The following is a 25563-nucleotide window of genomic DNA, read 5'->3' as shown; positions in this document are numbered from 1 at the left end:
ATATAGATATATATGAGGGTACGTCAAAAATTATCTGCACTCTGGTTATATTAAAACTTCTGTTGGCTGCACTGTCTTATCAGCGCTTTCCATTCAAGGTACTGTCTTCCCAGTCACTGCTGTGCAGGTGCGAATGTGTTACGTCAGTTCATTTGTAACTGTGATGCCAGCAAAAATGGATGCCCCACTTTAATTTGCATGAAAGAAGAGCAGCGTGCAGTGATTCGCTTTTGTGGTCTGAAGGCGTACCTGGTGCCGTTATTTATCGAAGACTTTGTGCACAGTATGGAGAAAGTATTTTGTTGCAAAGAAGTGTGTATGAATGGACAGAGAAGTTCAAGCAAGGTTGCACAAATGTTAGCCATCAAGAAGGAGCCGGATTCACTTCTGATAAAGAAGTGAAAACAGCAGTGCATTTGTGGCTCACAGCTCAGCATAAAACATTTTTTTAATGAGGGAATACCAAAGCTTGTTGACAGATGGACAAAGTGTATTGAAAAGCAAGGAGATTATGTTGAAAAATGATGTATTTGTCTTTTCTAAAAGTTAATTACATTGTACAGCCAGAGTGCAGATAATTTTTGACTCATCCTCGTGCATGCGTGCGTGTGTGTGTGTGTATGAGTGAGTGTGTACACAATGAAATATTACTTACCCAAAACAGAAAAGAATGAATCTTGCCATTTGTGGCTACATAGACAGACCCAGAGAGTATTATGTCAAGTGAAATAAGCCAGGCAGAGAAAAATAAATACCACATGACTTCACTATGTAATCTAAAAAACAAAACAAATGAACAAACAAAACAAAACAGAAACAGACTCATAGATGCAGAGAACAAACTGGTGGTTGCCAGAAGGGAGGGGAGTGGTAGGATGGACAAAATAGGTGAAGGGGATTAAGAGGTACAAATTTCCAGCTATAAAATAAATAAGTAATAGGAATGTAAAGTGCAACATAGAGAATATAGTCAATAACATTGTAACAACTTTATGTGGTGACAGATGGTAACTGGTCTTACTGTGGTCATGATGTCATAATGAATAAAAAATATAGGATCACTATATTATACACCTGAAACTAATATAATTTTGTATGTTAATTTTAACTCAATAAAAATAAACAAAAACTCTTGAGTACATGTGTTTTTAAAGTCTTTTTATTATTCTGTGTGATAAAATAGGAAGCATGCATAAAACACTTTTGTTCCACTATAAAGTATGATGGTTACATCGAGTAATTGCACGCACGCAATTGTTTACATTGTGAGTTAAATTAGCCACTTTTTTCATGGAATACCATTTTTATTGGAAAGAAATAATGACAGAGAAACTACAGTTATTCACACTTGGAAACTTAATAGTATTTTCTCCCCAAATTGAACAAAGTGATCCTCACAAGGAAAACAACTGATAGATTTTTTGTCAATAACAAAATTTGAGTTTTCAAGCAAAGGTTAGAATTTTGGGAAACTTTTAACTGTCAACATAAACTTGGAGCTTCTTAATTGATTTCTAGGGAGATTAGTGGTGATATTAATACATGTGATTTTTTTTTGCTATTGCCTAATAAACTATGTCAATGTTTGGAAGATCTGCATAACTCTGTAAATTAATATTTTCCAAATGGCCAACGCATGGTATGACAAAGTCTAGTGTGGGTAAGAGATCCTTTCAAAATGGGACATAGATCAATGAATTTTAACGTAAGGAAGTATGAAAAATTCACTGATGAGACTTCAGATTCCACACCGAAACTATCCTATTAGAGACTACCACTTACTGAGTTCGTGATAGTATGTAAATATAATATCTAAAATGTTCTGGAAAGGCTGTTATACCCTTTTCCAGCTGCTTCTCTGTGTGACTGAATATTCATCATCTATGTCAGCCAAAACTACCTAGTGTGACAGATTGAATGCAGAAACAGATGTGAGGACCTGCTGCCTTCTTAAGCCAGAGATTTTTAAAAATTCTATAAAAGTGAAAACAGTGTCACTCTTCTCACTATTTCATTGTTTGTATTGGAAAGTGTAGTTAATTTTCATAAAAATAGAGGTATGTTGATATGTTATGAATTTATGTTTAAATGAATTAATATATAAATTTTAATATCTCTTTTAATTTCTAACATACTAAATATCAATTGATATAACCTAATAAGCAAAAGCACTTTGGCATCCTCAATAACTTTTAAGAGTGTGGAAGGGACCTATACTCAACATGGTAAGAACTTCCTAATACTATGTCCTGCTCTCTCTAGCTACTTTCATTGCTTACTTTGGGATTTTTGCCAGTCTCTCAAAACATGCAGTGGTGTCTTTGTTTAACTCAGATCAGTGCTGAGTCCAATTCTGCTAAGTATTTTCTGTTTAAGAAAGAGAAGATATCAATTGTGTGTGTGTGTGTGTGTGTGTGTGTGTGTGTAGATGCTTGACAGAGTAAGCATAAGCTCTAGTCATCCAGAAAATTCACTTAGGATGAACAGCTCATTCCACTAATAGTGCATTACTTCATTAATTTCTAAAAACTCAATGAACTTAATTTTACTTTATGATAGGTGGAAAGATATTTAGACTTCCTTATTTTAAACGGAAATAACTGAACCTTGACAACTTATAGAAAAACTATTCAGTCTTTTTTTTTCATCTTTTTTGATTGAAGGATAATTGATTTACAACATTGTGTTAGTTTCCGGTGTATAAGGGTGTATATTTACTCTTTCTGATTCATATTTTTAATCATGGTCTTCAAAAATTGGAAGTCTATTTTTCATATCATTCCTCTATATATATATATCATAAATGAAAACTTAACTTTTAGTTGTTTATTTTTTAACGAATCTATGCATTCTAGAGTTATAAAACCTGTCAGTCCATGTTTCTTAATGCCTTCGAATAACAATAAACTGATTAAACATCGAAAGTGTAATTTAAGCATACTTACCAGCATTTACAAAAAAATTACTATGTAACTTCATAATCTCAAAGTCAAACTGAAATTTACCTAATATATATTTTTAACACCAACAGAATGCAAGGATTCATATTTATCATGTTAGCACTTCACTTCAGTGGTTAACGTTAACAGTAGCTTCCCTTGCTGAGTGTTTCATATGAATTACGTCAATTCATTTGGTCGTTTAATAAAGATCTGCTGGAACATCTTTCATGTGCCAAGGATATAGTGACAGACAGACAGACGATCTGCAGTGGGAGAGGCAGCCAAACATGTGTTATTATAACTTAGGTGCAGAAGGGAAACAGGGAAAAAGGAGGAGAGTACAAGGGAAGAGGAGGGATACTATTTCAGAATGAGTGACCAGTGATAGGAGACCTGAATCAAATAAGGGACAGAGTCATGAAAAGAGCTGGGGAACAGTCGGCAGGCAGAAAGAACCACATACGTAAATACGTCAAGAGAAAATAAGCTTAGTTTCACCTTGGGCCTCCGGTACTCAGTATCTCAAATCTTAGAAGCAGGTACTGTCATTATTCCTTTTCAGCACATGAGGAAAGTGAGGATCAGAGAGGTAAAATTATTCATGAAGCTCTCGTTGCTGGACAGTATTAAATGACAGATTTGCACACAAGTAATCTGATTCCAGAATTTGAGTTGTTAACCATTAGACGGGAGTGTCTATCAACAAATTACGTCACTTACACGAATCCATGATTCTAGCAGCTGGCCTATGATTCTGTAGTCCCTCATACTAAGCTACAAACATTTATTGAAACATACAACATAAAAATAATTTATTTCTTATAATCTGCAAGTTTTTAAAATTTGGAAACCAGATTTGAATGCAGATTATTTTTAAACTATTCGTATCAAATATGCAAATCATGTGTAAGATATCTTTGCCACTGTTCTGTTAAAAACAAAACAAAACAACAAATTTCCAGCCATTATTTTTATAAAATGATCAACTGAGGAATTTTCAGAAAGCCAGAATAAGCGTATCAGGATACAAATTGGGGTTCATGTTATAGATGAACAGTAAATGGCCCTAGCAATAAAATTTAGAAAAATGCAGGAAGGCAAGCAACAAAGCATGAACACTGGCATGTCCCACCAGGAGAGCAGGGTGCAATAAGAAAGTAATTATTTCAGAATCTATGATTTACCTGTATCCAGACATGCCGTGCCCATCCTCTCCACCCACACCTCCATACCTGCTCTGCCTGTATCATTCCCCTCCACCTCTGTCTCCTCTGTTTGTCAAGTACCATGGTGTTGTTTTCCCTGGTTAACATTCTGTTAATCCATCCTGCCGTCTCTCTCTTCCTTTCTCCTTCCTTGTTTCTCTTATCTCACTTATTTCTTGCAATGCACTCATTTGGCTATAACTCAGAAGAGTTGCTATGGTCCAAAGCAATAACTAAAATATAACTTCATAGGAATGTGTGTATCTATGTTTATGTGAATGAGTATTTGTGACTGACAAATTTGTAGTTAATAAAATCCAAAGAAAATTTACAATTTTTGGCCAATTAGTAATTTCCTATAAGGCCTTCTTATTAAGCTCCTGTGTTTATAGATAATATTTGTCATATCTGACAAAGGGGATACTCTAGGGTAGGTCATAATCACTGAATAAGAGATAAGATGAGAAACATTTCAACAATACATTTGCATCAAGTGCCTACTAATCTAAATCCTCAAGGGAGTAATAGCAAGCTAATAAAATAGAAACTGAAGTAAAGTATGTGATATGATCTAACAATGAACTAAGACAGACAAAGATATTTAATTTGCAAAACTACAGTTAAGGAAGTGCAAAGGTGAGGGAATAATTCTAAGTACAGAAAAGGCTTCCTGTCTACATATTTGTAGAATTTTTTCTCCACTCCCTTTTTCTTTAGTTTTCTCTCAGAAAGGCTTATTGATGGTCTCCAGATGCATAGTTTGGGAGTATAGTAACCAGGCAGAAAGGGACAAAAATTAGGAAACACATTCCTTAGAAAGAACGTTAGCTAGAGGGGGTCAGTGTCTCAAAACTAGTCAAAGGAAGTCTCCCAAAAGCCAGGAATGAGTTTAGCAAGGTGCTCCAAGTCTGAGAAGTATCCACCTGGGGGAATTTCCAGAGCACCAGTTATCTGGAAAGGAACACCAGAGGGCCAGAGGCAAGTGTTATTGATTAGTTTTTCCATGTGTGGATCAGAAACTTTCAATAGAAAAACCAGTGAACAAATAAAATGATCATTCTTTTCTTTTGGCTTACTGAATTACATTCAAATTTCAGAGCCTGCATAATAGGATTTTTTTTTTCTGGATCCCGTCCCTAAACATCTTTCTACTCTCTCCCCAACTGCTCTCCTACATGACCCCATGCCCTAGCTTAACAGATATTCCCATAGTTCACAGGGACAACGTGATGAAGCCTGTCCTTGCCTTGTGTGTATCTGCACTCTTCCCCCAGACTTTCTCCCCACATGTCGTCTGCCTCTCTCTATGCCCCTCTCATTATGCCTCCTTCCTTTCTGACTCTGCAGATTGCTCAGGCTTCTTCCTCTCCCAACTGTCTGTAAGAGTGACCATATTTACGTCCCATTTGACACAATACTGTATTTCTTTCCCTGTCGTAATACTATCTAGCATAATTCCGGACAGATTTTTAATATTTAACAAATGTTAGGTCCATCCCCCTTCTCCTCAAACTCTGTTGGATCATCTACTCATTAAGAAAGTAAAATAAAGATCAAGAAGTCTTCGTTCTTCCTCAGTTTTCACAAAACAGCTATCACTATCTTATTCTAATGGCATATCTCTGATGAATTTTTGCTGAATCGGTTGATTCCTTTGAAAATGATGCTCATAAGGCCAGCCAAACAGCGTGTGCTGTGTGACCTCAAACGCTTGTCCACAGCTGCGTGCTTAGGGAACAATGACAGCTGCTAGTGCACATTGGGTGGCTTTTCTTTTTCTTGCTTAACATTTTACCTTTTTTGTTAATAGTCACAAAGAAGAACGTCTTGGCTGAGTTTCATGCTGGGGAAATAATGTGTGCAAAAGTAAATGTGGTATTTTCAGCATTGTCACTACTGTTACTATGCTGGGTATTGCTATGCATCGATGCCACTGGAAAACACACCGGAGACAAGGTCTGCTCTTTGTCGTAGATATGTCACCTATTTCTGAAACAATACTTTGGCACTTTTTTAATACGATGTTTCTGAAGCAAAGATAGACTATTTTATCTGCCCTGTGACTCTCATTTCCAATCAAAGCTAATGGGCTATTTGCGCCTTCCAGAGCTTTAATAATAGAAATTTCAATATGGTGTAACTGACCTTATACAAAACCATCAAACCAAACATCAAGTAATGAAACAAAGAGTAACAAGGTGGTAAAATGTCATACTAAAGTCATCCGTAAAATACAGTTTAGCCATGTTATCAACACAAGATGAAGGGCCAGTGCCATATTGTTGTTGGTTTCTTTTCATTTGTTCTTTTGCAGTCACATTTTATGCAGATTAAAACAACAGTTTGAAAAGGAAATCATAATATTGAGGGGCCAGAGCAGTAATGTAGAAATGGTCTTTCTGAATAGTACTCACAGGGAGCCAAATGCCCAATAAGCCTTGTTTGAGATTTGATAAAGAGAAAAATAGAAAGGCTTCAACTTCTGAGTCTTTAAAACTGAAAAGAAATCCCTGTAAGAATTTAGCAAATGTATTATACATTTTTGTATTTTTAAGTGAATAAAAATCTCAAAGTTATGTAAAATGTGTAAAGTAGGTGAGACCCAGTCGGTGTTGTGAAAGTGAAGAGCAAGGAGAAACACTTTCATAGTCACTGACGTATTATTCAGTGGTTCACCTGGAAGTTAATACCTGCACTTTTAGGACAAGCATATCCTGGTGGGCAGCCAGGGACCTTAAGGAGTGTCAGGATCTTACAGTGTGATGCTGATGTAGTCTAATCAGCTGCGTAATTCTGACTTCTCTAAATTCCCACTTTTCATATTCAAAGCAACAAGAAGCAGTTCTACTCAGTTCCATGAGAGCGAGTTTCCATCTTTTCACAACTAGGTTACTCCCTGTCCTAAATTAGATTTTGTCGTTACTTCAGATATTTTGCGTTCTCATTCTCATTTCTCTGGGCCATCTGAGGACAAGCGGAACACCATGACTCCTTGTGAGGCCTCAGGTCTGCTCTTTCTTTTCCTAGCTGACCACCTCCACTCCACTATTGCTGATTAATAACTTCTTTAAGGACAAGCTATTTCCCATTATGTGGATAATACGGCACTGATACCCACCCAGGTGGTATATCTGGTCATCACATTTGTCATCATGACAGCTGGATTCATCATTCATAGCAAAAAGATAAAAAGAATTTTGGGAAGTAAAGTCCTTAGAGAATGGTCTTTGCTTGCATACAGATTTTGGTACATCACTTCCTGAAATCTAGTCTGTGGAAGAGATATCACAGAAAATATATTGTACAGACAGATAGAGCATATTAATAGATGGAAAGTTCAAATATTTAAAGATATCAATTCTCCCTTATTGATCTTTAGGTTCAAAATAATTTCCGAAGCAAAGAATTCAAAATGGATATTTGGAGAACTTTACAAGCTGATTCTTAATTGTATGTAAAAGAGCAAAAATACAAGTATAATCAAGATGCCTTGCAAAAGGAAAAATAAGGCAGGTGCAATTGCTATACCATATATCAAGGCTTCCTATAAAGCCACAGCAACAAGAGAGGTGGTTGCCGGTTTCAGAAACAGAAAATAATAGAACAGTGAGCCTGGAAACTTCACCTGCAACAGAACAGTCGTTGAGCATCGAGTGTTGACAAGGATGTGGAGCACTGGGAACTTTTATCTGATATTCATAGGACTGTGTATTGGTATACCTGCTTCGGGAGGCAACTCAGCGTCATTCTGTAAGTCTGAAGTTGTAGATGCCCCACAGTTCAGAAACTGCACTCCTAATTATGCATCCTAGATTCACTCATTCACATGTGAACCAGAGACATACATGAATATTCATGGTGGCAGAGTTCATTTGAAATCAAAACTATTACCAACCTACATATTGTTCAACAGAAGAGTTCATAAATATATTGCATAACTCTCAATAGACAGATGGATAGATCAGTAAAAATGAATGAAACATAGCTACATCAACAATATGAGCAAATCACAGAAACACAATATTGAGTATAAAGTATGACTTTGCAGAAGTCTTCTGCTATGACACCACTTTTACAAAGTTCGGATCTCAGCTAAACTAAACAATGTATTGTTTAGGGATATGGACATATGTGATAAAATAATTTTCAACTCAGGAGAAAAAAGAACACAAAATTCAGGATAGTGGCAAACTGGGGCAAAACTAGCAGAAAGATGAAAGCAGTATATACAAATAGCTTCAGCGATACTAATCTAATTTTTCAGATGCGAATTTTGTTTTCTTATGCTTCATAACTTACCATTTAGAGGTGCCATTTTGTATTACATATTTATGTATTAAATTAAAAAATTTTAATCCAGTAACAAAACAATATATATATCATCATCATTTAAATAAAAACAAGATAAAATTACACATTTAAATGCATACTAAAAAATTTGGAAAGATTCACACCAAGCTTATGACAGTTTTTACCTCTGAAGAGGAGAATGGATTCAGAAAGAGCAATGCTTTCTTTTTGGTGTACTTTCTTTTCACCATTAGAATCCACTCATACTTTTGCTTCATTTACTTTTAAATATTAATAATAAAATGTAAACTTGGCCACAAAAAAAACTTCTTAATATAAATCCTTGCAGATCATTTGCATTACAGGACATAGAAAAAATGTACCATATTCCAGGTTTCATTTATGCCAAATAACATGAAGTATCCATAACTTTTTTATAACCCAGCAAGGAAGAGTTGAACTGTAGATTACACGGATTTATTCTGGAAAGAGAGCTCAAGTACTTTCAGACACTATGACCTCAGATAATAGAATAGAGTGGAAAATTAATACATAATTAATATAAAAGAAATATAAACAATATATTTAAATTTTGTAGAATTAAAATGTATACTTATATATAATACATAAAATATATGATAAAATATAAAATTGAAAGTCAAGCATTTGGGGGGCATGCTTAAATATCTAGAAAGAGCTGTTATGATACTCATCAAGTTACTTAAAAATGTTTAGAGACTATATAAATGAATGTAATAACCTGAAATACTTCAGCAACTTATAACAAATTCCTCGGCATCAAAGGGTAGAGATCACCTGAGGAGGCCCCCAAATAAAACTCCTTTTCCCTTCTTAATTCTGTTTTATTAAGAAATAAAACCCAGAGTCAATATAGAGATCAAAGCAGGAGGATGTGTTCTACTTATTTTGGCCAATAAGACTTGTTAACATGTGCTAGAAGGGGATCTACCCAGAAGGGGCAGAGTTCCTACAAGAGCACTGGAATGCCCTCTGCTTCCCAGCAGCGCTAAGAGCAAAAGCCTGCAGAACCACCCTTCGCACAGTGACCCATTAGATAAGTCACTCCACCTCCAGAGGGTCTTAAGGGGTTAAAAAGAGAAACAAGAAATGTCACACAAACAGTTCTTTTTCCACCTAGAAGGTGGTATCTCTCCCTCCCCTCTTCACCAGCACAAAACAATACTCTAGGCTTGCTCCCCCAAGCCTTGTTCCTGGGTGCCCCTGCGGGATCTATGAGCAGGATAGACATGCGGATCTGTGGGCTCCTCCCCAAACCTGGTAAATCAGAGTCTCTGACGGTAGGTTCCAGCAGAATGTATTTTAACAAGCTCTCTGGTGATTTTAATCTTAAGTTTGAGAATAACTGCTTTACCTTATTATATTTCATTACGCACACAAACTTCAACTTTTTCTGCTTCACTATGAAGACAGATATGACACTATATCTAAAATGATAATGTAAATACTTCAGTGAGGTTTGATTAAATGAAGAAAGTGATATACTGGGAAAAAAGAGACCATTGTTGCAATATTTTTCCTGCTAACTTGCTGTCTTAAATGAGATCAAATACTCTGAGATTCATTTTTTACAGCTACAACAAGATTGAACTAAACGACTTCTACGATTCTCTTCAAGCTTAAATTTTCTATGATTCTATTTGATCTCTGAAAGTGCAAAAATCACATTCAAGCATGATCTTAAACATTCTTTAACCATTTCCCTAGCCTTGTGCTCTCTGGTCCTTTCAGTCGCCCCTGTATTCAACATGTGTATGTTGGACACCTACCCCGTTCCGGCTTGATAGAGCGGGGTGAGAAATCCGAAGGTGAGTAAGACCCTGGGAACACACAAGCCTACAAGACAGAGCTGTGTTCCAGCAGAAAGAAGGGGAGGCAAGTGCCACTGTGACTTAGAGAAGAGCTAGAGTGGCCATTTAATTAAAAATCAGAACATATTATGATAATAACAAAAAAACAAAACTTTCAGCTTGTTTGTTGGTTATTGCATTTTTAGTGGTTTAGTGAGTAAGAATTATTATTTGTGCTGGTTAAAATATTGGCCTTTCTTGGAACTATTATTCTTTGTGAAAAATTACTGTAGAGAAAACAGGCTTGCTTTTCATACATTCTTATGAAAAACAAGCCCATCTTCTCCTGCTGATAGATGCTTTCTTGTAGAAAATGAGCTACTGGCTCTGTCATCTCTCTTATTTTGCTAAGACTAGACTTCAGTTGGGGTTTGCTCTCAAAATGAAGAAACCCTTCATCCAAGGGTCATTACCTGAGAATTACTCAACCTCCAACTTCTACCCTTAAAGTTCGAGAAACAAGTCAAGTTCCTCTTAGCCTCAAGGTGACTGTACGAATATTCTTAGTTGCCATGAATATATGCCATGAAGTCATTAATTTATTTTTATGAATTGAGTCCAACTTTTAATAAAAAGAGGGTTTGTGGGGCACATTTTGCTTCTCTGAATTTACCTAGATTTTTATATGAAAGGTGGTTAGGGAAAAAATGGTTGCTCCAAACTGGACTGGTTACTTTCTCTTTTTTTTTTTCTTCAATGTTGTATTGACCTACTTGTCTAGATCTCAATTGCTTTTTGACTTTGAGTACTATCCTTAAAAGAAGTGGCAGACCCTCAATTAAAAACACAAATTAAATTCGTCTGGAATGAATTTTGCATTTATATTCATTCCCAGGACAATAATCAACCAAGTGCTAAAGACAGCTCAAGATAATGATTCTTCCTCACTCAGAACTTCAGTCCTCCTGTATGCTGCCCAAAGTCTACAATTATTTTTACTTTGTCAAGATTCCCAAGAAACCCACTCATTCATTCTTTAATGTGTTTGCTTCTTATATATATTGCAAATCTATTATGTGCCACACACTCTGCTAAACGCTCCAGCAAATACAACATTGTTTAGACACTCTGTCTCTGAGACCTTACAATTTAGAGAAAGATGTTTGAATGGAAGTGGTTGAAATACCCATGGAGGGTCCCCTATGTAATCTTCACTACAAATCTCTTCAAAATAAAACATTAAACATACACTAACAAGCCAAAACAAAAAGTTCTGAACTTTCCAAAAATATCTCTTTGATCTCTAAGGATTCATTAAGTTAGGTATATATGAATACCTTTATTACAGTTACAAGAATAACTCTTTATAAAAATTTGCTCCACAAAAAAATAAATTGATTCCTTTCTCACCTAAGACCCCTGTTTAAATAAATAGATTGATTAGAACATTATACAGAGTTAGTCTGATAATTTTCCAGGCCTGTGACCTTGAAAAAAATAACCTCTCTGAACTTCAGTTTCTTTATCTGTACAAAAATAGATATTAATACCTGATTACCTTTCAGGGACATTGTGACAATAATATAAATGATGAAAAACAAAAGTTAATTTTAATTTGCAAAACACAGTAAATATATGTTTTTATTTATGACTAATAAACTAAAAAGATAATGGACCAATTTATTTAACAATTGAACATTATGCTTAGTAAAGGATGTGTGAAGCGCTGTTCCCTATTCTCCGTCTTTTCCAGTGAGCCACATCCAAACGCATGGAGGATAATAAAGTCTTATTTCTACCTGACCTCTTCTCTCCTTATGATTATCATTCACAAGTAAAAACACTGTCTGCCTGGAGCTGCACCTCTCCTTGCTCCTTCTCTCTCTAGGACAGGTGCTAATGAGTAGCAAAATGAGAAAAAGCAGAACATCAGGAGAGCAAGGACACTTGTGTTTCACTAAGAAGATAATCAAACTCTAAATAATTATAAGTTGATATCAAAGGAGTGAGAATGTCTATGAGTTTCCATAATGGCTTTTTCTAAAATAGAAATAGCGTTTCAACTCTTGCGATATTTAACATTTCAGGTTCAGATCCGTTTTAGGGAATATTTATTGGGTATTTCTGAACTGAGGGCTTATTCCAAGGGTATCTTTTTATATAAACCAACATCCAAACATGCTGGAAATAAACATGTTGGAAATAAATAATTTCAACCATTTCAAAACCAATTCTACTTCCCTTTCTCAACTAATTATTGGGTATCATATTTATTTCAATAGAACATACTATTAAATTAATTCATATTATATATTATGGGTAAAATTTTTATCTCAGTTTAGTCTGAAGGGCAACAGACTGTGATACCCAGCCCTGCCACTGAATGTGTGACTACAGGTAAGTCAAGTAAACTCTAAGGACGTCTATCATCTTGTACACTAAATGAGAAATTAGTTCCAGTTGTTGCTATGTTTATATCTACTTTTAACTTTCTGGTTTTTCCTTCTTTCTTTCATATAATTACTAACCACATATGTACAAGAAAACTATTATCAAAGATTAATTTGTGGAACAATTTCTCTGAAATTAACAGTCATATTTAGAGAAAAGATCTCTCTCCAGAACCTCAGAAGTACAGCCTTCTAGATATTGTAACTTGTGGACCATGTTGTTGCAATACAAAGAGCAAATCAGATGGCAGGGTTTCTCAGCTTTGGCACTATTAACACTTTGAACTTGACAATTTTTTGGATCAGGGGAGAGGCTGATCTATGCACTGTAGGATGTTTAACTGCATTCCTGCCCTCTGCCCACTAAATGCCAGCAGCACTCCCCCAAATCTCACAACCAAAATTTCTCCAGATGTCCCCAGATGTCCCCTGGGGAAGGGGAACAAAATCACCGCTAGTTGAGAAATAGTGATATACAAAAATGGTCAAATTTCTTTGATTTGTTACTCCAAAATCATTATTTTTTACATAAGTATAATTTATCGTCCTCAAACACTGAAAAATTTCTGGAACTTCTTCAATTCTGTAAGCAGCATTACCAATATAATTATTACACAATATTTCTGACTATAACAATAATCTCCTTTAGAATTAGACAGTGAAAACATACATGGTATATTAACAGAATAAGATATTTTTACTTCTATAGTTATCCTATAAGACTGTTAATTTCCAAAAGAAAATCCTGGAGCAGCAAGTTGTCGTGGAACTTTATTTTTAATAAGGAGCTAGAAAGAGATTGAACTAACAAAAGAAGGTAATTTTTTATGACAATTCAATATGGAAAAAAAAAAACAGGCTTAAGTCTCTGAAAAATTACACCATTGTCACACCATTTCCTTTAAGAATAATTTTTAATAAAGCAAAACTTTCTCTGATGTGGTGTGGGAAGTGGTTAGAAGGTGGGGCACATGGTGTCCATTTTAAAGACAGTGCAGTTATAAGCCACGATGGTTACTCTTAAGCTAGAAAGAATTTCTCTCTCATAGTTCACGCTCTGCAGGTTCACAACCCATACTAAAGAGGTCTGCTTGTAACACACTCTTCATTCAGCACGACTTGGGCTACCTATATGTATTTTTTTTAAGACACTGTTTTGCATAAGATAATAGGTGCTTTTAAAAAGTCATGCCTGAGTACAAAATATGACTCTCATACCCAGAAAATAGAAACATTTTAAAAGTACTGCATATTGCAGGTGCTGTGGAACTAAAGAAAGACTCGCGTGCCCAGTGTTTTACACACATAAGCACAAGTCAGCCTACACTATTTAGTCTTTCCCTATTAACACATGTGTTCCATGAGAAGATATTCCCAAGATCTTTCTGAACAAGGAGGTCACGGGAAAGTGTTTGACTAGCTCCACTTCCTTACAGTCCTCTGCTAAGGTGACATTTAGTTCAACTCTCTGATTATTTAGAGTTTGATATAACTTTATAAATACAGAACTCAGTTCTATAATATCATTGGCATCAACTGGACAATTAATGGTTTCATTGTCTTAACTTTACAAACAGGAAACGTTTTCAATAAAGAAGTGAGTTGCTATGGATATGATACTGGTGACTAAGCAGACGTATCCATGTATAATGTAACGAGCTCATTTCTCTGTGTGTCTACTTAGGATCATCTGCTCATTGGAGAGTCTTTAGCGCTTGCAGGCCTCGTGGTTAAACTGTCCTCAAATTTAAGTGTGCAGAGGTTCAAATTTTATGTGAATAGCAATGTCTTTGTTAACGGATATGGGCTCTGTTTCCCTGTATAACAACAGTATTGTTCACCTGATCTCATTCCATTCTCAGGTTCTGAATTTACACAGGCATGTTGATACAGCTTTTTTGAATTAATTATGTACACACTATTTCACAAAGAATAGCTATTGTAAGTAGTATCCCCAGTAGATTCAGAAAAAAGAAAAACATTTGAGGGAGTGAAGATATACTTCACAAAGACACATTTTCCTCTAACTGTAAAGTAATTAACAATCGCAAGCCACTGAGTTGCTGCTTGGGGAAATGAAGTGTAACTTTAATGACACTGATTTTCCTATGTGTTTTTGGAACACAAGCACATTATCTAAGACTCATACTATATATGTTAACCCTAAGATTAAAGACAACCAGATCTTGGAAAGTACACTACCCTAACTTAATAATGCAAGTCAAGGTCTATCCCTCATCTCAGTTCCTTGGTTTGTCTATCTAAACCCAGGTTCCTCCTTGGAGTTGTTTTCTTGGGTTCTTAGGTTTCTGATAGATCTTTGTAAAACATTCCTTTTAAAGGCAAACTAATAAAAATGGAATCACCAATGAGAAATAAGCAGACAAACAACAGTCAGTGAAATCATAAGGCTAATTCACAATGAAGGTTCTTTAGAAGGAACAGACCCAGCTGATTTGACCCTTTGTCTTTACCATTTCTCCCACCCCTTCTTCTTGCCTGGATGATGGATGTGATGTAAGAGTAGGAGTAGATATCATGTCAACATGAAGAGAAAAGCATAGTGGCAAAAATCATTTGCTAAGAATGGCTGAGAAGAAAAATAGAAGGAGCCCGACAGAATAGTCGAGCGGCTTTGTCAGCCCTGGGCTACCAACCTCAGCTTTTTTCTTCTATGAGAAAATTAATTAATTTAACTGACTACTTATTTTAGTTTTCAGTTACTCTTGGTGAAATGCAATCTCTAATATTTTACAAGGTTGAGGTATGAACTATATATAACACAGAATAGCAATAGAAAAAATATCTGAAATATTTCAGGTATAAAAAGGTAATATTTTAAATATCAGTCAAGTTTCCCCTTTCTCTTCTTTACCTTGTATCCCTTGTTTCTCTGCATGGAAAAAACTAGACTCTGTGGCATTCATGGGCCCCAGAAAAACATGATAAAACAGAAAAGAAAGGAAATATTTGTGAATTTCAGAAATCCTAGACACTAATGCATAAATTATATTTGAAAGCATATATAATAAGTACAATTAAATTTTATGCAAAAAAACCTTTTTGTTTGTTTTGGACAGGAGAAGTTGCAAATGAAGACAAGGGTACATAAACATGTGGGTCTCTAAGAACACATGGGCATTACACCTGCACGTCTGTTTTATATCACGTCCTCAATTCTCACCCACACTCGGTCCCCTTTAAATGCTCTGATAATCTGAGGGAATCTGAGAGGCAAAGGGAATACGTTGCTCTATTCACAGAAAGACTCTTGGGAAGTCAGCAAGCCCTCCAAAAAGAAATGGTTGGGGGAAGTACATGAATGTAGCTAAAACCTCAGACAATCTCTCAGGTCCCAGTTCCCTAAGGCCCAGCATGGCATAAAGATATGTAGAAGGATTCCCTCTAAAATTGTCAAGAAGAAAACTGAGAGGACACTGAGGTTGAAAATAAGGAACAATTCACTCTCATTTTGCATATCCTATTGAGAGAAAACCCTATGGGAATGAAGATGCCTCAGTGGATTACCTCATTGATTGATGATGTCTCCAAAGACAAGATAACACCTAATGCCTTGAGACTATACAATCTCTTAAGAACTTAGAAACAAGCTTGGGAAAAGAAGGAAGTCCTGAGGGCAGTTGTCTGCTATCAAAATTTTAGAAATTAAATATAGTTTTATCAATAGAAATTCTATTCAGTTATAGAAAGATATTAAACCATGTTCTTCTGGGTTAAGAGATCCAGCCACTATATAAACCCTATAAAAATATAAACTGTTTCATAACAAAGGTCTCAAACGGAAACACAACTACACTCATCTTAAAATTCAGTCATGCTTGGAGGACTGGTAGAATGGACATACAAATGTCTCACTAGGATATGCTTGAGAGATGATGGCAGCAACAGCATAGCTTTGAAATTATTCAAATCTTTTCCTATGAAAAAAATTTCCCATGAGCATCCTCTAAAATTAAAGCTAAGTAGCAAGATAGTCCCATAAACTCTAAAATACACGTGGGTGGCAACTAATAGCAATAGCTACAAGACCTATGTTGTGTTAGTGGCTATGAAGGAGAAAGTAACAGGTTGTCTTATAAGCCTGAAAACTCAAAATAAAAATGTATTCTCATTGATAGCTCAACAAGGTCATTTTGAGGATGCCAGCTAAAACTGGGAGGGATTTCAGAATACAATAGGAGAAGGGTAAGAGATGTCCATGTGAAAGGTAAAAGATGGCTTCTACGATAGGAGCATGTCAAAAGAACAGAAGAGCTAATTTAAAGGGATTCTCACTGGCAAAAGACAGGATAAATTGAGGATAACTAAGGATAATGACTGCAGCAGAACAAAATACATCAAATATGCTTAGAGTCTTGATTTCATAATAATTCAAAAAACAAAACAACTAATTGGTCAACTTTGGAGGATGTTAGAAAACTATTTATTTTGAAAAATGGTAAATACAGGTAAAGATCAAACACCAGCCCTTTCGTATATGAATTGAACCACTGAGTAAACAACTGATGATGAAGTGAAATCTCACTTTATAGAATATTCTTGCAGATAGAGAGAGAATGACACAACGTTATCATTTTGCAACTCCCACTGAATTACTAGAACTAGGCACTGAAAGTCAATGACTACTAATATCACTTAAAGAAAATGTCACGTTTTTGCCTCCAAATAAAGAACATACTACTACCTATGATATATTCTTGAAAACCAACAGCAAAATCAATTGTGAAGGATCACTGGGAAAACAAGATTAGAACAATCACCAAACAGATGAAAAGTTAATCACGCAAACTATAAAATCATAGGAATGTATTAATAATAACCATCTAATACATGCATCCTTGTTAGGTGTTTGGATCATGTTTATTTCTCAGGGGTTCTGTTTTAATCCAGGTCCTGTAGAGTTCAGAGAGTGAGGCGAGTTTAAAAGCAACATTTTGTTTTGTACATTTAAGCCCAGACTAGTGAGAAAGAGAAAAAAAAATTGGAAGCAAGTTAAAATAATTTAACTTGAAGTAATTTGTCATACAGATTCACAGTTCTGGTCATTGCTTCATCACAAGCCACAATAACAACAACAACAAAAAAAGCAATCATTCAGAATGTATGTTTGCTAGACACATGGGACTTCTTAAAGACGTTTTTTAAGGGAAATTTCTCCTTGAGCTGGTCCACTGAAGAGATAAAAAGAGGAAATTTACCTACATATCTCCTTTTTATCTCTTGGTTCCCATTGGTCCATGTTTACTCCATTGGAAGCCAATACCTCCCCACATCTGGTTTGTGTTATCTAGCCCTTCACAGGTCTCTCAGGAAGCAGACATGATTTCAGGGCTAATAGTGGAGGCATGACCCAATGTGGATGGGATGATGGCCATGAGAAAAAGAGAAAGAGACATTAAATGAGATCTGTGAGGATGCACAAGTTTTGGTCCTATATAGATTTCAACTTTTGTCTCCTAAATAAACTAACATTTGTGTCTTGACTAATTTATTTAGCAAGAAAACTGATAGATCCTGTACCATAGGTCCAAGCCCCCTTCCCTATCGAAATTCTCTTTCCTGGTGAATACACTCAATTCCATAATTTTAATTGGCTTCTAAATGTATATCCTCCAGCTCACATTTCTTCCATGTGTTTCAGACATGTCTAACTGCTCATTTGATGTCTTTATTAAATGATTCCCCCAATACCTCTCAAACTTACTAAGTTTACAATGGACCTTCTGATACATTTTGCTCTATCTCTTCTGCCACCATCCTGAAATACTGCAGTACATACTTAACAAGTTTCTCTGCTCCTATCCTTGCTTTCTATTCATTCATCTATTCTCAATACAGCAACCAGAGAATCTTTATTTTGAACATCAATTTCTTACTTAAGGCCCTCTGACAATGGTAAAAGCTATCACTGATCGATGTCTCATTTCATGCCAGGCAAACATCAACATGTTTTATATGATAATTTTTTTTGTTCAGTCTTCTTAACAAACATAGAAAATAGTATTACTATGCATGTCTTAAAGATGAAGAAACCAAAACAGGCATATTAAATAACTAACCCAAAGTTACAGAATTCATATTTGGGATTTAAACCATGTTCTTAACCACTATTCAATCTACCTCTCTAATGGCTTCCTATTGCTCTCAGAATTATAACTTCTTACCACGCCTACAACACTGTGTGATCCAGCTCCTGCCTCTCAAACTTTGACTGATTGGGCTTTTTACTCTGAGTTCCAGTCACATTTATCATTCTTCTGTTTGAACGCATAAAATTTTTCTGGCCAGATGCGCTTGCTGCCGTGTCCAATTGGTATCCTTTCCCCAGCTTATTGAAAGAACGGCTAATTTTCATCTTCAAAAGTCTCAATTAATTTGTCTCTCCTTCATGGATGCTTTCTTCAACTAACTCAGGTACCGTTTCTCACATCACCCTGTTCAGTTCTTTTGTAGCACTCTGACAGCCTGAGTACATTATATTTACTTCATTATTTGTTTATTGAATATATACTCCTTCAGCATGAAGATATTTTACATTTTTATCACTGTTGATTCCCTCAACATTATACAGTGCTTGATACTGTGGGGCCGACTTAAATAAATATTGTTGAATTAATAATGACATAATTATAACTCATAAGAAATAAAGAGAATAATAATGATAGAATTATATCAAGAACCATCCCCCCAAACTATATTTATGCCTTTTCCACAAATGTTTTCCTATATAACATGCTCTGGAAATCATCTGATCTTTCATTAAATTTCTGTAGTTAAGCACTTTACTACTGGAAAGATTTCCTAAAAGGAAAATTTTGAGACAAATTACCACCTTAGAGTGAATGTAGACATATTAAAGTATGGATATTAGTATATAATTTCCTCTGTGAAGTGTTTGGTGAATCCATGAAATTGGATATTTAAAATTAAAAAAGGTATATATCTTCGGGACTTCCCTGGCAGTCCACTTGTTAAGACTCTGCGCTTCTACTGCAGGGGGCACGGGTTGGATCCCTGGATGGGGAACGAAGATCCCACATGCTGCATGGCATGGCCAATAAAATAAAATGGAATAATAAATGTATATATCTTTTTTTTTTTTGGCACACGGGCTTAGTTGCTCCGTGGCATGTGGGATCTTCCTGGAGCAGGGATCGAACCTGTGTCCCCTGCATTGGCAGGCGAATTCTTAACCACTGCGCCACCTAGAAAGCCCCTATATATATCTTGAACTACAATATAGTTTTATCTTATGCTGATTCTCCCAGATTTCTTTTATAACTGATACATTTCTAATTTTTCCCATACTGTAAGATTCTCATTTTCTGAAAGGATATTTGTACTCTATTGAAATACTGTACTTGTATCTTGACTTATAAAATTAAAAACAAAATAGGGTTTATCAATATTTGGCTAGGTTTACCTTCAAAGGGGCATATTTAGAGTCTATGAACTATGGATTAGAAAGACATTCATTTCTATGACTATGGAAAAAAAGTAAATTTTCTTTAAGGAACACATGATTAAAACACTGTTGCAATTCTTCTGTCAGAATATTGTCTAGACGTTTCTCCCAAATTGTGCTAAAGAAATCAGTACAGGGGTAGTGAGAAAAAAAAAGTCAATAAATATATGATGTCTCTCACAGTCTATAAAGTAGGGAAAATATAAATAAATAGTAACTGAATTGTAGTTCAAAAATAAATCAAGGAGATCCTGGGGAGATAATGATAATCATGTCATAGTCCCTGAACCTCTCCAAATCCCAACACAAAAATAGGTATAACAATGAGATAGCCAAAAAAAACATGGACAACATTTCTAACAAAACTTTGAATATCCATTAATATCAAAATACAAAGAGAAATTTGAGTGACACCAACAGTCATAAGAACTGCATGATTTTAGTATCCGTGTGGGATCAAGCAGAGGGAAGAAATAGGTCATCCAAAAATCTGAGAACAGAAAAAGCCTAGAAATAGTCAACATATATTCATTGGAAAGCGTGTAAGGTCAAATAATGAGAGCAAGACAGCTGACACTAGGAGATATTTGGCCCATTCCAACAGCAGAAATTCTCAAGACATAAGATCACAGAATTCAAGAAAGTGAAAGGAATAAAAGAAAAAATAATTATTTCAGAAAAAGACTAAACTAGAAGGAATACAAGAATATAAAATATGTTAATAATAATCTGTGATTATGCCTTAAGAAAAATAAAAGATTTAAAAATGAACAATTTTAAAAGCAAAGGAAATTACCCAGGAAAAAAATGAAACATTAAGTAGACAAAGACTATCTAACATACATATTATAGGAATCCCTGAAAAAGAAACCCATCTTTGGTTATTGCTGAGCCTCTTCTCAGGTAAATACTGTGCTCTTTCAACATGTAGCTCCAGATCATAAATTTTTAAAAAATTACATATGAAAAGAGCATATTATATTTCTGAGATCATGATCCCCAGAAAGACCAACACCAAGGCATAGTGTAGTGACTAATAAAGACTCGTTAGCAGACATTTGGGCCTATCCAAAACATCCACGAGATGTTTGGTCCATACAACATTTTTGGTGCATGCTAAAAAGTCCTTGATATTTGCAGGACCTTGGTCCTGTCCAAAATGTCCATTAGACATTTGGTCCACACCAAAAGGTCCTTGATATTTGGTCATATATATGCTTGTGAACATTTTGGATAGGACCAAATGTCCTGCAAGGTGACTTACACTGGAAAGAAGACTAAATTATCATCAGGCTTTTTGACATTAATGCTATGCCAGAAGAAACAACGACCAAACCAACAGCAATGAGCAGCCCTACTGCCCATATCTCAAGACAAAATTCCTTGGCAATTTTGTGCGCAGTTGATCACAATATTTTTAACTTAGAAATTCATATATTTTATCATATTAATCATCTACATCCCAACATCTACATCCTAATTAGGAACATTTAAAATGAATAATTGTTATACTCCTGGGATTGATAAAAATAAGTTACCCTTTAATAAGCATCTACTATATGCTGAAAACTACACCTGAGCTTTACGTGTTTCAGAAGAATGGTTTGGACTGGTATTTACTCAGGGTAAAATGCAATGCTGACCTACACAGAAACCTAACGAAAGATTTCTAAGCAGAGAAATAGAATAGAGAAGGTGAACAACTTCCCAAATTTGCCGAAGCAAATTTTCACAAAGTTTTTTACTTATTTAAGAGATAAAATTAAGCTTTGACATCAAGTATGGCAAGACTCAGTTCACAGCTTCACCCCTTACTAGTTGGATGGCTTTGATCAACTTAGCTCTTCTGTGCTTCAGTTTTCTCTTATATAAATAAATATTTCCTCATAAAAATTATTGTGAGAAAAGCATGATGTAATGTATTTAAATACCTAGAAAATTAGAGTAACTAATTATATCTATTATCGTTACTATTAAATATATCATGACATTCTAGTCTAAGAGCTCAAAGAAAAATCTATGTGTACGTACTCTGCATTGTTTGAGATTTATTGCTTCTCCACTGAGATGAAATTTCTTCTCCACTGAAATGAACAATTTGAAATTAATGGTATTTACTTTATCGAAACAGTTAACTTTTATTTAGTGCTTAACATACTCTGCATACTCTATTTTGGCTTTTGGTATATAAACAAAATTAAGAAAAGAAATTGCCCTTTGTCTTAAGAAGTTTACAATATAATGGAAGGACAGCACCAGAATTAACACTGGGAATGAATTACAGAAAGACTAAAAAAATAATAAAATAAATCAACAAAAGCATACAAACATGTTACTTAAGCAAACTTAAGTAGTAACAATTCCTAAATAAAATTTTGAGAGAAATTAGGTGACGCAGGATTGAATGAGTCTATTGTTGGAATGGTTATAAATTTCAGATTTGCTTGAGAGAAAACCTCTTCCTCCAGTAAGGTAGATTTAGAAAGCAGGGAAGGAAGTCAGGTTCCCCAGACTGGTTAACTCACATAAGATTTTGATATCCCGTTTCAGATTCAAAGGGCAGAGAATAAGATTCATCATGTAACCCAAAGGTAAAAATAAAATAACAGAGGAGAAAGACCTTTAAGGAGAGAAGGGAAGAGGACTAGTGAAATATTAGGAAAGAAGATAAAAATGGATGACACACAAAAGGAGCTGGCAAAAGAAGATCTGTGACAGTCTCATAGGCAACACCCCACCCACCACCCAATAGCCAGGCACCAGCTAATCATCACATGGAGTGCATCTGACAGGTGGGAGGACGGCTAGGCAGAGAGAAAACACAGAGGTCTGGGAAGGACAGAGAAAATGAAGTCAGAAGGAAGAAAACACAACCCATATTCTACGTAAAGTATTAATCAGAGAATTTCAACCTCAAAAAATACGTAGCCAGAAAAAATAAATTTGAACTACACTGATCTTTAAAAAAAAACAAAAACTTATTTCCCTTGTACATGCCAAAATATTAAGCAGTTACAAGTATAAAGTCATTCCCCATTTCCTTTTTTTTTTTTTTGAATAAACTCAAGTGTATATACATGGCAGTGTAAACTTATACACGTACACACAGTAGCACAAGCTTACATACATATGTATATATCATAGCATAAACTCACACGGACATACAGAGTGGCAAACAAGAAAAAAAATTCAAGAAACCTTGATCAATTTAGCAACAAACTAGTTATATGTCCTAGGTTTGAATATCCAGAAAGAAATACATAAAGTCTTTCCGCTAATCCAGAAACACAGGCACAGGGCTGGCTCTCCAACCTTCAGCTGTTTCACCAGATCACCTCTAAGATTTCTTCTGTCTCCCCAGACCATTTTCTAAAAATAAATTTTTGTTCAACTTTAATGTGTAAATATTTAGGGTATAGATGAAATTAGTAAATATCCATTTTAATACATTTACATCTGCATATTAACTTCCTATATGATAATAGATGAATTTTAAAATATCAATACTTGCCCACTTTCAATTTAATAAAATAATTGTATGCAATTCTTTCCTATTCTCTTTCTGTATCACTGTTTTGCCAAAAACAAAACAAACTGTATTTTTATTGGAATTGCATTGAATCTTAGAACTGTATAGAAGAAATTTTCATATTTTTGATATTTATAGTTTTAATACATGAATATGGTATGTCTATTTAGGTGTTTTTAATGTTTGGTAAAATTTTATAATTCTCTTGTGTTCACCTAATTATTTGAAACATTTAAAATGATATCTGATTTCATTACATTTCATTTTTTAACTGTTTGTTACAATTGATTTTTGAATATTGATTTTGTATACAGGAAACTCATCAGATCACCTGATTCATACTAATAATTCATGCTTATCTTCTTTTCATTTTATAAGTAGATAGCAATTGCATTGCTTTGTATGTAATCTTTTTTAAAAAATTCATAAAAATGGCATTTGACTGCAGCTATGAGATCATCTCCACTGGATAATTATTAGATCTATGTTAAATTTCTTCATGGCCTTTTTTTTTTTTTTTTTGCTATTACTGTTGTTTTTTTTTTAATTTTATTTATTTATTTATTATTTTTTGGGGGTACACCAAGTTCAATCATCTGTTTTTATACACATATCCCCGTATTCCCTCCCTTCCTTGATGCCCCCCCACCCTCCCTCGAGTCCCCCCCACCCTCCCCGTCCCAGTCCTCTAAGGCCTCTTCCATCCTCGAGTTGAACTCCCTTTGTTATACAACAACTTCCCACTGGCTATCTATTTTACAGTTGGTAGTATATATAAGTCTGTGCTACTCTCTCGCTTCGTCTCAGCTTCCCCTTCACCCCCCGCCCCCTCCCAAACCTCAAGTTCTCCAGTCCATTCTCTGCACCTGCGTCCTTGTTCTTGTCACTGAGTTCATCAGTACCATTTTTAGATTCCGTATATGTGAGTTAGCATACAATATTTGTCCTTCTCTTTCTGACTTACTTCACTCTGTATGACAGACTGTAGGTCTATCCACCTCATGACATATAGCTCCATCTCATCCCTTTTTATAGCTGAGTAATGTTCCATTGTATATATATGCCACATCTTCTTTACCCATTCATTTGTTGATGGGCATTTAGGTTGCTTCCATGTCCTGCCTATTGTAAATAGTGCTGCAATAAACATTATGGTACATGTTTCTTTTGGGATTATGGTTTTCTTTGGGTATATGCCCAGGAGTGGGATTACTGGATCATATGGTAGTTCTATTTGTAGTTTTTTAAGGAACCTCCAAATTGTTTTCCATAGTGGCTGTACCAACTTACAGTCCCACCAACAATGCAGGAGAGTTCCCTTTTCCCCACACCCTCTCCAACATTTGTTGTTCCCAGATTTTGTGATGATGGCCATTCTGATTGGTGTAAGATGAAACCTCATTGTGGCTTTGACTTGCATTTCTCTGATGATGAGTGATGTTGAGCATCTTTTCATGTGTGTGTTGGCCATCTGTATGTCTTCTTTGGAGAAATGTCTATTTAGGTCTTTCGCCCATTTGTGGATTGGGTTATTTGCTTTTTTGGTATGAAGCTGCATGAGCTGCTTGTATATTTTGGAGGTTAATCCTTTGTCCGTTGTTTCATAGGCAACTATTTTTTCCCATTCTGAGGGTTGCCTTCTTGTCTTGTTCATGGTTTCTTTCGCTGTGCAAAAGCTTTTAAGTTTCATGAGGTCCCATTTGTTTATTCTTGATTTTATTTCCATGATTCTAGGAGGTGGGTCAAAAAGGATCTTGCTTTGATGGATGTCATAGAGTGTTCTGCCTATATTTTCCTCTAGGAGTTTTATACTGTCTGGCCTTACATGTAGG

Source organism: Hippopotamus amphibius, chromosome 1, assembly GCF_030028045.1.
Source record: "Hippopotamus amphibius kiboko isolate mHipAmp2 chromosome 1, mHipAmp2.hap2, whole genome shotgun sequence".
Taxonomy (NCBI): domain Eukaryota; kingdom Metazoa; phylum Chordata; class Mammalia; order Artiodactyla; family Hippopotamidae; genus Hippopotamus; species Hippopotamus amphibius.
Note: the sequence above shows the minus strand (reverse complement) of the source record.